The 14,909-nt window shown below is 46.9% G+C and overlaps 1 protein-coding gene across 3 annotated transcripts in view; it reads left to right on the top strand.

Annotated features, from left to right (window-relative positions):
* Positions 1 to 10,443: 10,443 nt before the first annotated feature.
* Positions 10,444 to 14,909, top strand: part of CARPB (Carbonic anhydrase-related protein B) — a 36,773-nt gene continuing 32,307 nt past the window's right edge. For all 3 annotated transcript variants that reach the window (XM_033477260.2, XM_033477258.2, XM_033477261.2), the window contains exon 1: positions 10,444 to 10,982. The gene's annotated coding sequence lies outside the window, so the exon portion shown is untranslated. The remainder of the gene's footprint in view (positions 10,983 to 14,909) is intronic.

Raw genomic sequence — 14,909 nt, forward strand, 5'->3', positions numbered from 1 at the left:
ATGAGCGCACACTTTTGAGACACCCCGTGTATACAGGGTGAGAGAGTATTCTCGGAAGGATCTCTCGCGACGAAGCGAAGCTCGATGGAACATCGCGTTAACGCCGATCCTCGTCGCGAGGATATTTATATTTATTTGATTGCGAGAGAAAGAGAGAGAGAGTGAGAGAGAGAGAGAGAGACGCGGGAAAGTGGCAGGCAGACGGGAGAAGCTGAATGAAAAGTTAATGGGGAGCCCAGGTGCGGCAAGGGAACGAAGACACAGGGAATATCGGCGAGAAAGGGAACGGAGGGCTGAGCCGTGCCGCGTATGGAAGAAATAAGAAGCTGGCGAAACTATGGCGGAATGGAAGATGAAACCCGGTCCACGGAAGCAATTCTCGTCGCACGGTGGAACGGGGGGCAAAGTGTAAAGGAGATTGCCGGCTGGAAATCGACGCGGGAAATACGAAATACGAAATGCGAAAAATACGTCCCGGTCCCGTTTCTCGTCGCAGATCCGTCCCGTTTCCCGTCTCTCGCAGCCTCTCGGGCTCGTCTCGGGCTTTAAATTAAAAATCGCGTTCCACGAGCGTTCGTTCGCGCGCGCGCGCTCGCTCGCTAGGCTACTTGAATATGTAAAACCGAATGGACAAAAAGACCGTGAGGGGTCCATTAACGGAAGCCGATTCAGCCGGGCGCGGCGGGATCGAGATAAGTTCGGACACTTCCGGCGAACTCGCGCGCGAATAAAAGAGACCCGCGGCGCGAATCGCCGTATCGTCCTCGCCGGAATTATTGAAACGCGCGGCCCGATGCTCGTGAATGAACGCCAGGAGGAGATGCGAATCTACCGGCAAAGCACACGCGTTGCTTTCACGGCGTTTTCTCTTTGCGGCGGGCCAATTAGATTAATTGGGCCCGCATCGATCGCCGATGGCCCGGCGAGCCGGCGATTCCTGCCCGAAAATCAATCTCGCGACTTTCACACTTCGAAGCATCGTTTTCTCCGATCGCTTATTTCGATCCCACGCAGCTTCAACCCCTTCGCGACCGAGGGAGACATTTCTCCCCGTTTTAAAATTGCCGATTGTCGCATTTAATTATCGGTGATTTTCGGTGGAAAACGCGATTTGCCGGCACGCGACGCGCAAAAATCAGAGGAAAAAATAAAATAAGTATTGAGTTAAAGTTTTTTATACGTTAAGAAAGTTTGTTCTCTTATAAACATCGAGACGAATGCAACGCGGCCTGCTATGCTATACTGAAATAATCTTGAAACGACGCTGAGATAATTTTAGCCGGGAAAAGCGAACTCCAAGACCGCCGCGTTTCGCGTTTCCCGACGCGTTTCCGAACGAAACGTCGGACGAAACGATCGAATCGATGCGGCAAACGGCGAAGACAAATTTTCCAGGTGGCGCAGGCCGGGCTCCGGTCAGCCCGCTCGTTGTTTCCCTTCGATTCCCGCGGAAATTCGCGGCGGAGGATTTTCCTCGGATAATTCCGCCGGCAGAAATTGTTTTCCTTTCTTTCGTTTCTTTTTCTTCTTTTTTTTGTTTTAGGATTGCTCGGCGTCTTTGGCATTTCGAAATTGCGTGCCGCGAGGAAGAAGGATGCGAGGTACTTGCACAGTGCAGCCCCGCACTCTGTGTACTTTCGCTTATGGAGTATACCTATGCATTACATCGGAGAGCGGCGCCGTAACCGCGAACGGGGATCCACGGCCGAGCGAAATTTTTGCAATTTAAACGCGACACTTCGGAAACTCGGCGAGCGATCGGTCAACTTCGAACTTCTGGAATTACTATGAAATTTTCCGCGCTCCCGGCGAAACGTTCGACCCGCGGAATCGAACGGAAGAGTGCATTTTATGACGCGATTCATTCTCTTTTTTTTTTGTAATTCGATCGAGGGACCAGTGTGATCCGGAAGCTTCGAATGATCGACATTTTTCGTTTAATTTTTTGAGAGCGGAAGGTATTTTGGGAGATGTTTTTGCCGAAGGATATCGTTGGATTCGACAAATTAATGAAGACTTAATTGGCTGTGAATATGATTTTTATTTAAACGATACAGAAAAACACTATACTGACACCAAATTTAACTGTTTCTCGTTGCAAAAATTTGTAGATATTGTTGAAAAAGCAACGGACACGTTTGGATAACGACAGATGCATTTATCTTGAGAATGGAGAAAGTCCATTTTCTTTTTAGTTATAAATAAAAAGGTCACGCTAAATTAATTCACAAATTATGTGATACCTTATTTTTGTTTAAAAAGTGAACGTACACCACTTACAAAATAAACGGTCTTTTACGATACAATAAAATAAAATAAATATATAATTAAATAGTAACAATAATAAATACATAATAAACATAATTAAACTAAATTTAATATAATTATATAATATATATTATTAATGCAATAATATGTAATAATATATTATTATATGTTATTTGATGCAACGCCGATGCAAGAAATTGCACGGTTCCTTTGTTTAAAAAATTCCGAGAACAAAAGACAAAAAGAGAACTCCCTTAACGCGAGCACAGATTTTTCTAACAATTTACGGAAGTTCGTCGGACTGTCGTGGAACGGTCGCAGAAACTTCCGTTTCGTAGAAAAATTCGGGGATCGTGGGAATAATGTGCGAAAATGTCCGGGTCGGTCCTTTAATTAGTATTTGTGGCGCCAAGCGCCGGCTCTGTGGCCAAGGGGAGGTTTGCAAATTTCCTGGCACGTAACGAACCGTCTTATCACCTGAACGTCAAGTATCATGTCGGGGGACCCGTGTGGGTGTTTATGTAATAAATTCAACTTTGCCATCCAAACAACTCATAAAATATTCAACGCTGACCTACAACCTGTTCGTCATTTGAATACCGTGTCACGGACGTAACAACATCCACTTCTGCACGGATTTCGTTATGTTAATTCGCGCCGGCGGACACACCGGCAACGATTTCAAGGGGGTACACGATGCGGCGGGAGGGATGATCAATCGGCCGGCCCAAGAGGATTTTCGATTCCGGAACGTCGCGTTTTCGGCTGTCTTCGCGATTTGTTCGCCACGGTACCGAAAGACGTTTCGCTATGGGTGCTTGGCGGAAAAATTTGCTCGCGTCCCGAAGAACGTTACGAATTTTTTGGCAAAGCGGAACATTTTGTCACGTGGCACGAAGCAGGATCGAGGGAGATGTTCGTTCAGATTCGGCTTTGTTAAATTACATTACATTACATTACATTATAGATTACATTGCATTACATTACGTTATATTACATTATAGATTACATTACATTTCACTATAGATTACATTACATTACATTATATTACATTATAGATTATAATAGATTATAGATTACATTACATTATATTACATTATAGATTATAATAGATTATAGATTACATTACATTATATTACATTATAGATTATAATAGATTATAGATTACATTACATTATATTACATTATAGATTATAATAGATTATAGATTACATTACATTATATTACATTATAGATTATAATAGATTATAGATTACATTACATTATAGATTACATTACATTTTAGATTAAATTACATTATAGATTACATTAGATTATATTATAGTTTACATTACATTATATTACATTATAGATTACAATACATTATACATTACATTATAGATTACAATACATTATACATTACATTATAGATTACAATAAATTATACATTACATTAGATTACAGTATAAATGTAAGACAGCCAGTTCACAAGTAAATTTAGGTGACACAGTTAAATTATACCATAATTATACTCTCATAAAAATATAATGCTGTAACACATTTCTACATTCTAAAGAGTTTCTCCCATTAAATAAACAAATTTACATTTACGTTTACCTTCGTTCTGTTACATTGGTAACAGAAACACTCAAATTTCGTTCCGATCGCAAAGAAACGAATAGCATTCGATTTTGGTCGATCGTACACGAAAGTCCGATCTGTTGTTATAGCGCAACGGGTTGAGAAGCGCGGGCGATGAAATATTCCATTTGTCACTGGTTTCTCGCGACGTCGTCGTATTATTAGAGCACAGGGATCAATTTACAGATATTTTCGTGCCGGTTTACGGGATCCCGCATGCCCGACGGCCTTGCCCGAAGGCGGCGCGGCTTCGAAAATTTCCGGGACTCGCCCCGTTCCCGGGATATTAATTATGTCGAGCTACCCCTATTCCACGTTACGTTTCCCGTGATGCCCGACGCCGGCGTACCATATAATTCCCTGTAATTACATTAGACACTTTGATCTCGCGTAAAACGAAGTCTCTATGGAGGGCTTGGATGCGTTCAGCATCCCTCCTGGTTTCGCCAACGAAAATCCACTTCTCGTAATTAGCCGGCGGGAAAAAGAAAACAATGCGCGGTCCCATTAAAGAAATGAATAATAAAAACGCGGCGGCCTGCCGCGTAATACCGCTCTCCTTCCCCCCTCGAAACAAACAACTTTCCTAAAAGCCGGTTTTCATAGCCCGTCCCGAAATTAGGGGTGCGCTTCCCCGCCGCGGCCTAACTCGACGCGCGCAACGACCGACGCGAAAGCGACGCGCCGCGACCGCTTTAAATCGCAACGCCGACGGAAAACAATTACTTCTTTCTTTTTTTTGCCCCCGTTCACGATACGCGTTGCGCGTCGCACGCGAGAAATTGCTCGATCAGATCAATCGATGCGAGGCGAACGCGACTGCGCGGAAAATCGCGCTTCGCGGCCGCTTCTTTCGAGCTGCGAAACTGGTCGATGCTTTTGTTTATAAAAAAAGGACACTGTGCAGGGCGGTGGAGCTTACTTCAGGGCAGAGTTGGGCAGTCGGAATTGTTACCTGAGAATTTCAATCGCGCAAATGTTTTGGCGAAGAAGTCGGCGCGAAGCAGACAGAAAGGCTTCTCGAGAGCCGGCGAATCGCCATTTTGTCGGCGAGAGCCGCGCATTCGCGATCGACCGTTATTCTTTCGCTGTTTGCCGAAGACAACGCGATTGTACCGAGCAACGTGAACAAAGAGTCGCTGAAAGGCGAGCTCTGATTCGCGGAAACGAATTTTCGCAACCCCCGATTTCACAAATATTCGAACAACCCTATTTTTCGCGCGGAAACGTCCGCTCGCGAGTCGAGCCGCGAGCGAAATAATCGAGCAACCGCGTTCGTTTCTTCGAATCGTCTCGATTTTCGAATGCTCGGGGACACTCGACCGACTATTTAAATGGTTGAAGACACGCGAGAGTCTCGAGAATTCCGCGCATTCGGCGATCGGAACACGGCCACGCTTTGAATCTCGAGAATTCGCGTCGGACTTCAAAGGAACCCCGGCGTCGTAACCAGCTGTTTATCCCGTCGCCGTTTCCTCCCGCGTCCCGCTGGCCCTTCGCCGAGTGGCCCGGATATTTAAACAAAGGCCACGGAGGACGCGAGCGATTCGCGCGGATCGTCGTAACGGCGAGAAACCGGCTCCGAGAGTGCAACATTTCGGGACAAAAAACGCGCCGGCACGGACCAAGTATTCCACAGAAGCGTAAGAAAGATTTTTCCAAAGGATTCCGTCTGAGCAGAAGTTCGCGCATTATTTCCCGGCTTTCTGGCCCCGGCCACGGTGAAAGGGGAGAGCGGATTTTATCCCGAACTCAGTCATGTGCAACAAAGGGGTATTGATATGGGCCGTGCTTGTGAAACGGGCCAATAGCTGCGGCCGCCATTGTCACCCGCGGCCAGATCCATACCGGAGATATCTGCTGTATTCTTCCAACTACAAATTCCCCCGGTCAATTTTTTTCGCCCCCCCTCGGCCCCGTCCACCCTCTTTCGCCTCTCTCGGCCGCGCTCGACCGGCCTCTTCTTCTCCCCCTTCCGGCTCCACCCCCCGCGCACCCACCCCTGCTATCGTCATTACGTATCTCTCCACTTTCCGGCAGTCGATACGTCGCTGCCAAACCGGGACATTAGCTGAGCAACAAGAAAATTCAGGGAAGCAGTCCCTAACGAGGCCATTAATTCGCTTCGCTTGAAAAAACGAAAGCTGGAGGCCGGTTCTTCGTTCTAATGCCGCTTTTCATCTGTCGCGGATTAGACGAGAATTGCCGCGAGAATAAGAAAACCGTCGGACTTTTGTCTGCAGACACGGCCGAACCTGTTTTTAGGGTAGGGGAGCGGTGCCGGTTACTGTGGGCCGACCGATTGCTGTGCCTTCGGTGCCTGGTTTTCGGGTATAATTAACATTGTGTTTGTCGGAGGTGAATTTGTCGAGTTAAACGTTGTTGTTTTATCGTGCATTTATTTTATTATATATTATTATATTATTATATTATTATATATATTATTGCATATATTATTATATTATTATATATATTATTGTACATATTATTATATTATTATATATACTATTATATTATTCTATATATTATTAAATATTATTTATATGTATATTAAATGTATTTATCTTATTTCATTTATATCTTAATCGAAAAAATGTAATACATCTTATTCAATAAATATCAAGTCAATTACGCCAATAATTGAAAATGAACCAAAAGTAAGGTTACCCTGCAGCACAGTTGTGCAAAAAGGAGTCTGATCAATGATTGTCTATTACAACTAACTTTGATTATGTTTAACCGAAGAATTTGGTATTAATAATATGGACAATTAATAATAATTCCGAATAGTTTGTACAAATTGTATTTTCCTTAAAAAATTTCTTACAAATTGTATCTTCTCTCGCGAGGCCCGCCTTAACCGTTCGTTACTTAACGCCGTTTGTTTATGTCAAAGCGATAACGCAATTTTGTAATACTCTCGCATCGTACGATCACACGATCAGTACGACTCTTCTCAGAAAATTCGAGAAAAATGTACGATAATTCTTATCGTACGATGTAAATAGCGAAGAAATCGCCGCTCAAAAAATGATTACGGTCAGCTCGTTACAATTTTCGCCGGGTGCTGTTCACACACACACACAGACACACAGACAGCGAGAGAGCAGGGCCGGCGGCCCTCGACCGCTCTTTTCACGGTGTTTCCCGGCGCGCCCATTCATCGGCCGCGCGACAAGATTTCGCGTTCGCCGCGATTTCCCGGCGTTTCCTTCTCGCTGGATCATCAGGGAAAATTGAAAACAGCCCGGGATCCCGGAGAGAAAACGTTTTTCCCTTCCGGTTTTAAAGGACGCCGGCCGCTATTAGCCGGGCGCGGCGTGTGCCGGCGCGTTGTAATAACCGTGTCGGCACAAAGGCGACAACTTACTTGCAGATTAGAAGAAAAGTAGTACTCGAGGCTCGCTCTTGAAGCGGGGGCTGGCCTTTGCAAGCCGCGCGTGTTTAAAGAACGCGCGCGCCGCGATAAAGTTTGCGCCGCCGAGCCAAGAGAGAGCGAGAGAGAGCGAGAGAGAGAGCGGCTAGGAGAGGAGAGGAGAGAGGCGGTGCACGGGTCGAGCTGAATGCGTCAAAGCTCTCGGGGGCCCGGTCCTTACCCGCGGCCGATTCACGTCCAATTAAACGTAATAACGATCGCCGACTGAACGTTTACCTGAATGGGGGTCGGAGGTTGCGAACCCTTGCAGGTATTAACCCGTCCGGCGACGGATCCGGCCCCCGGGTGACGCGCGGAACCCGGAGAAGGGTTCTCGATGCTTTCAAACGGCCGCGCGTTCGGCTCCCTCTAACCGGGAAAAGGCCGGGTAATTAGGAGAACAATGAGCGCGATGGGCGCGCCGACCTGCTCGCGGAAATCGCAAGGACGCGCGCGCGCCTGCGACCATTCATTCGTCGACGACGATTCGTCGACGTTCATCGCCGTTTTCTAATCGGATCGCCGGAGAAATCTGCCGCGAGTTCTCGCGATTCCCGAGGGAACGATGCATCCGCCGATCCGCGACGATTTCGAGGGAAATTCGCGCGATTTTACCGATGCAAAGGCGACCGAGGGTTGTTTTTGTTCGGGGTTGTTCGGCAATTTGTAACTTTTTGTATCGTTCAACTTTTGATTTTAATTGTCTTTGAACATGAATATACTTTGAAGCATTCTTTGAAATGGTACAATTTTCTTCAGAGAGGGCTAAAGGATTTGAGCTTTTTTTTAGATCACAGAGATATCAGTCTGCCGGACAAAGACTAAAAACCCTCATCTTAAAAATTGTCCAATAAATAAATATATTATTAATACAAGTACATAATTAACAATAACTCTGTAATAAAGAATACAGCGAACAGCCTGCATAACGTATTTTTCATACACTATTTTTCGCATCCGTTGCAGCGTGCATCCCAAATAATTTCCGGGCGCAGACGCATGCTTGCAACGTGAACGATCATCGAGCAGAACATGCGAAAGCAAGTTCGACTTACAAGATTGTTTTTACATTGAACCGTATCGCTCTTGATCCCGGAAAAACGGCGACCTTGCCGATGCAGGCATAATCGCCGCGGCGATAAGATAGCTATTTTAACTGCGTTTATATTAGCAACGCGCGTGCCGGGACGGAACGCGTCGCCGAACCGAACGGATTTCTATGACGAGAAGTACAATAATGTCTCTCTAATTGACGCTCAGATTGCACACAGAAAAGGACAATTTTGTCTCGCAATCCGGAAACGGCGGGTTCCTCGGATCATTTGAAGCAGCTTCTTCCTTTACAAAAATGTTCTCCGAGGCACCGTTAACTAGTTATCAACGAAAAACAGTGACCAATAAGAATCGAGTACGGCTGACGCGGGGCGGCCCAGCCAACCAGCGCACGGAGCCCATTTCCGCTCATTGGCTGGGTCGCCTCGCGCCAGCCGAGCTCGCCTCGCATTGGTCACTGTTTTTCGTTAATAACTCGTTAACGGTGCCTCGGAGAAAATTTTTGTAAAGGAAAAAGTTGCTTCGAATGACCCGAGGAACCCGCCACTTTCGGATTGCGAGACATTTTTGGGACACCCTGTATAAATGTGCCTCAAGACTCGAAAAATTGTGTCTCCTCTTCCGAAATTGTGCATTTTTCTGCACAATCCGAGCGTCGGTTAGGGAAACATTACTGTAACGGGGCGAAGAAAGCGAGCGCGCCGGTTCCCGACGTTCCCGTGGAAACTGTCCGACTGCGGGAGCGGCGAAGCCCGGGCAACGTAAAGAAAATAGTTTTCGCTCGCTCGGTCCGCCGCGGCCGACCCGGCCAAGCAATTTCGTTGCCCGTCGTTCGTGTCCACAAAATATCTTCGACGTTTACCGGTCCGAAGCTAATGAAGAACTGTTTCGGAAAAATACGCTGAGTACGTCCACCGACCGTCTGCCCCGCTCCGCCGCCGGCCCGATATTTTATGAGAAGCGGATAGAAATTTATTGCCGGCCTTCCGCCGAACAACGGAGAGAGCCTGGTTGCGAAAACTGTTGTAGGCTGTTCGCAATTTTTCATCATTTTTCTCATCTTGCCGGGACTTTTCTCGGAAGAACGTTCAAAGGTTCGGCGACCGTGTCGCGTCTCGTTTTGACGGACGACGGAATTGTTTGCACGGATTTGAAAATCAATTGTCACGCTGATACACAGAGTATCTCATAATTATGGCACTTCCGGGAAATTAGAGATTTCCGAGGTTATTCGAAGCTCTAAGATGATTGCACCTAATTTTTTGTCGACTTTTTCATTACCGCGGTTATCAAGGATCTTTTATGGATTAATAAACCCATAGTTCTTTTTTGTTTATATCCTTAAAAAAGAACTGTACATTACGGCGCCTGCAAGTGCTGTAATTTCATGAAACGTTCGACGACGTTATGACGTCGTTTCGACGACGAGACGTCGACAACAGAGAAAACAGGTTCGCCGAGGACGTCGCAGACTCGTCAATTAAAGCTCCTCGCCTTCAAAAACTAAATCAATCATGCTTTTCGAACGTCCGAACGTCCGAAAATGATTTCGCAGCGACCGCAAGGCCGCCGATAAACGAGGTCGCTTTCTGCATTCAGAGAGCGTTTGACCTTCCGCGACCGGGTCCGCCGAGAAAATCATCTTCCTTGAAGCGCGACGGACCCTTCGGTGGATCAAAGAAACTTCGCCTCCGTCCTAGTTTCTGCAAAAAATTCCACGGAAAAAAACCTCGGCTGGTTTAATTACAAGGAATAATGCGAGCGGTGCCTTTCGGTCTCCGCTTTTCGGTTCGCCGACGGCGGAACGGGCGAGCCGTTTTGGACGGGGCCCGGGAGCATCGGGCCACGCGAAATTGGCGGATCGGAGGAATCGAAAGAACTCGTCGGCGGATAATGACGATCGCCGGAACGGGGACAGCTGCGAGATATCTGGCAAAACATTTGTCCCGATACAAATTCCAGGCCGGAGATAGCGGGTTGCACTCTTGACCCGAATAGAAAAAAAAACGAGAAAAAAGCTAGCGAGAGAGAGAAAGAGAGAGAGAGAGGGATAGAGAGATAGAGAGAGGAATATATAGAGAGGAAGATAGAGCGATGGAAGAAACCGGAGAATTCTCTCGCAGCCTCCGGTCGTCGTTTCTTCTAGCAGAGTAATTGTGGTATTTGTACGGACTAGTTCGGCCGTGAACGGAGCTCCGGTGTCCCACGTTCCGTAGGTGCGGCTTTATTTCATTGTACCCGGTGAAAAGTTATGGCGAAGCGGGTCTTATAGTCTCGAGGGGATCGTACGGGATACGGGACGGTGCTGTCGCGTCGTCGTCGTCGTCGTCGTAGTCGTCGACGTCGTCGTCCGGATACGCGAGGGAGCTCCGAGAAAGAGAGAGAGAGAAAAAATACAACGCGTCCGTTGCCCGTGCCGGGCAATAAATCTTTGAATAATTGTTGAACGACCGCGGAGAGGTTCCCGGCAGGAATTAAAACCGTCGGATCGACGGTGAACGAGAAGAAGCCGCGAGCTTTACGACGAGCGCAGACGACGACGCCGAGCCGCGCCGTTGCGAAAGCAGAGAACCGGGAGAGACTGTTCTTAATCGTTGTACACGGGGAATCGGGAAATCGAAGCACGGTGAGTAGAGAATTCTTATCTCTCGTCGCGACGATTCCGTAGCTGCCGATTCCGATCTCCGAGCGCGGCTCGTTTTTTACGGTTACCGATCGGCGACGACTGTGAAAAACGAGGCGCAAGCTGAAGGTAAATTAGGGAGAATTTACTGTACGCGCAACTATAGGACAACCATCGAATTGAATAGGCACACGCGATGACAGTGATTTCTCCCTAATTCGCGCTCGGATCGCGCGCAAAGATGAACAATTTGGGAAGTGGAGGCGCGATTAATCGAGCCTTGCGGCTCGTTTTCATAGCTTTATGGACAATCGGCAATTGTAAAAATATGCTGCGGGGTTCGAATACTTTCCCCTCCCCCTAATCATGCATTTTGCGCAATCTTTGCGCGAATTAGGCAGAAATTAGGTAGAAATTACAATCCGGGCGTGTCGGTCAGCGAGAATGTAAAATATCGAAAATTTCGCGGAATATTATTACGCGATTTAATTAGCGTGTCGATGATTCTCTGTCGATGATTTTCCGTATCGCGGATGTCGACGTTCACGGTTCCATCGGCCCCTTTAGCCCTTCAGCCGGGGAACGAAAGTTCGCCGAACGTTCGACCGAATTGCGGGCAATTCGAATTCCCCGGCCGCGTCTTCGAATTCGCGGCACATGCATTCTTCCGCGGCGCGAAATCGCCGAGATCCGCAGCCTGGGAATACCGCGAAATGATTCCTTTCGTTCCACCGTTCGCCACGTCCCCGGTTAATTTCTTCTCTCGTTCGAAAAGACTCGCACGAGGACGGCTGCTCCAGAAATGGCATTTCAAGTTCATCGTTTTCCACCGATTTGGTGCTGGCTTCTTCTGCTCGTCGCGCTGACGTGTCTCTCGCAGGGACGCTCGATCCCCGTGAGACGTTTCGCACACGAGTCAGCGGAACCCGCCACGTTCAAAGGGGGCTACGAAAAAATCAGACTCGAAGAAGCGGTTCACGGTTCGCATTTCGGCCGTCGGTCTGCTGGATACAGCCCGCAGGGCAGGTCCTGGGCCACGACCCCGACCGCGATCACCACCACACCGGATATTCAACCCCTGATGGACGAAGTTTGGGTTTGGTCCGATCCGCCAACCACCACCACGATGGCCTCAGTTGTGTTCAGGCAGTTCATACTTCCACCCCCGAGGTGTCCGGACGGCACGTTTCTGATTCAGGGAGAATGTCGTGAGCTTTTGAAATAAAATGTCGTTGTTGCACGTAAAATGTCGTTGCTGTCGCAACTTTGCTTGTACCCTGGTTAATCCTTGTGCTGATTAACCCGTTACACTCGAACCCGTTTTAACTGTGAATCTAAAATAATTCTTCTGTCTTGTATCACAGTAATGTCTCTCGAATTGGCGCTCAGATTGACCACAAAAATGGACAATTTGGGAAGAGGAGATGCGATTATTTGAGCCTTGCACCTCGTTTTTATAATTGTTGACAATCGGCAACTATATAAATGTGCCTCAAGACTCGAAAAATCGTGTCTCCTCCTCCCGAATTGTCCATTTTGGTGGTCAATCTGAGCGCCAATTCATTTTACACGACAAGGTATATTTTACGCGTACGAAATTGAGCGTTGCGATTCATGCAACAGCTACACTTTCATTAAAATCTAAGCTTTGATAATATAAAAATTATCTTAGAACGTGATATAACAATTTTAGCGGTGCCTCAGAGTCACCGCTCGAGCGCAAAGGGTTAACAGAACTGTCGACGTTGTTCTACGATCGGTTGAACCGATCCGTTGCTATGATTGCTTCGTTACGTTGCTGTTTTATACAGTTTTTATATATTTGTAATCGCATAAATGTTAATTGTTATTTATTTTATATTTACCAATAAAATACCACTTTTATTAATTGGCTGGAAAATGTGTGCTCCTTTCATTTCTCAAATAAATAGGATATCCGGTTGCGTTGGTTATTGAACTAGTCCAATTTTAGGATCCTTCTGGTAAAATTGTAGACTCGAAATAGAGATCGGTAGGGGAAAATTTGCTAAATAAAGAGGGTTTAGCCGGATATCGAATTACTTCGCCGGGAATACAAAATACGGTAAATGCTCCCGAACTTTCCTTCGGCTCGGGAACGAAAATGGACAATTTCGGAAGAGGAGACGCGATTATTCGAGCCTGGTTTATCGACACGATGGTTAAAAAAATAAAAGAAAAAAAGCGAAGAGATCGCCGCGAAACGATGCTCGCGAATTTTGATTATCTTTCGCAAAGTAATTCGAGCGTTCGATGCTGCGGATGAAAAACGAAGATCCCCCGACGGCGGCGGTCAGGGGGATGTCGGGATGCGGGGGTGGGTGGTGGTGGGGGGATAACATAATCTCGCGTAACTTCTGCGAGGATCCGCGGCGGAGGGCGGCGGAAAGTTGAGGAACGTAGCAGCAAATAAAACGCGATGGGAAGAGTTATCGCGGCAAAGGTTCCGCGGGGGTAAGTTTACGAGGACGCGATGAATCTTGCGTGAAATGAAATGTGAAAAACTTATCGAATAAAGGTACCGTGTAATTTTACGAGGGCCGACGAGTCCTCCGTCAAATGAAATGTGAAATAATCGGCCGAATGGAAGCGCGGGCCGCGGCGGCGGCCGCCGCAAAATCGAGCCTGCACTCTCCTGATTTATTCGCGGCCCGGCTAACCGACCGTTAAACAACGCCCGAAAGGAAAAAACGAAACAAAAAAAAACAAAGAGAGAGAAAGAGAGAGTACACTCACGCGGCGCACCTGTACAACGTGCAGGGGCGACGCGAGCGCGGGGTGCACGCAGCGTGCACGCGAAATAAAAAAGCCCGCGACCGCCGGGACAAAAAGAGCGGGTTTTAATCGATCGACGCCCGTGTTTAGTTTTCCATCTGGTAAACACGAATCGGCGTTAATTTCCCGTACAAATTGACAGTGCCGCGCGCGCGCGCGCGAATTTCCGAGGAAAAAAATGCTTCAAATACTATATCAGATAGAGTCGGGTAGCTGTACCCGTGTAGCACGGTGAAAACTGCGTTTTGCATACAGCCGGCGTCCCGTGTTTTCGTTTCTGTTATCCGATGCGTGAAATAAAATATAATCCCGCGTGTTCCAGCTGCCCGTTTGTCGCATCATTGTTTCTGATCTGCGCGAACGCAGCGTTCACGCGAATTTACGGTGCGATCGTGGAGCCGATCACGGTGGGCTGACCGATTACTGTGCCTCTGATTCGTCTTCGCGCATAAATAAATTTTATATTTGTCGAATCAGTTGTATTGAACTTTTTTGTTTTTTTTATTGAAAAGTATAAAAGTTTAAAAGAGTAGAAGAATTTTTTATTATAGATATTGTTTATTTATAATGCTTGCACTGTTGCTGAGTGCTGAGTGCACTTTGCTGAGTGTCTATACTGAGTAGCAATGTTACTCTTTTATTGTTGTTGGCAATGGGTAACTGTAAAAAAAAGTATATAAATATATATATATAAATATATAAATAACATCCCAAATAGTCCACTTTTGTGCGCAACCTAAGCGCCAATTAAGCAGAAATAACTGTATCTTGAAAGCGACGAGGCAATTTTGCCGAATAAATAAATGATGTTAATTTTCCTCACAAATTCCAAACACTTGTCTTACGTAACCAAGTGGAGCCGGTTACTGTGTGGCGACCGATACCGAACGTGCGGCGACCACCTATAACGAATAAACAATTTGGCACGTGCCACTCGATAAATACAAAGTTAATCAACAACCCAAAACAGCCGGTCGACTCGCATCACTGCGAACGCCATTGATCGAACGGGACGTGTTGTACGATGCCGGTGCATCTTTGAAAAGAGGATTCGCGGTGGCCGGCCGAGTAAAATATGTTCCGCGGCGCGGCGTAAGGCGGGTGTCCGCGGTATTATGCGGCGCGTACGCGAGCGTG

This window comes from Megalopta genalis, chromosome 13 (assembly GCF_051020955.1).
Source record: "Megalopta genalis isolate 19385.01 chromosome 13, iyMegGena1_principal, whole genome shotgun sequence".
NCBI lineage: Eukaryota > Metazoa > Arthropoda > Insecta > Hymenoptera > Halictidae > Megalopta > Megalopta genalis.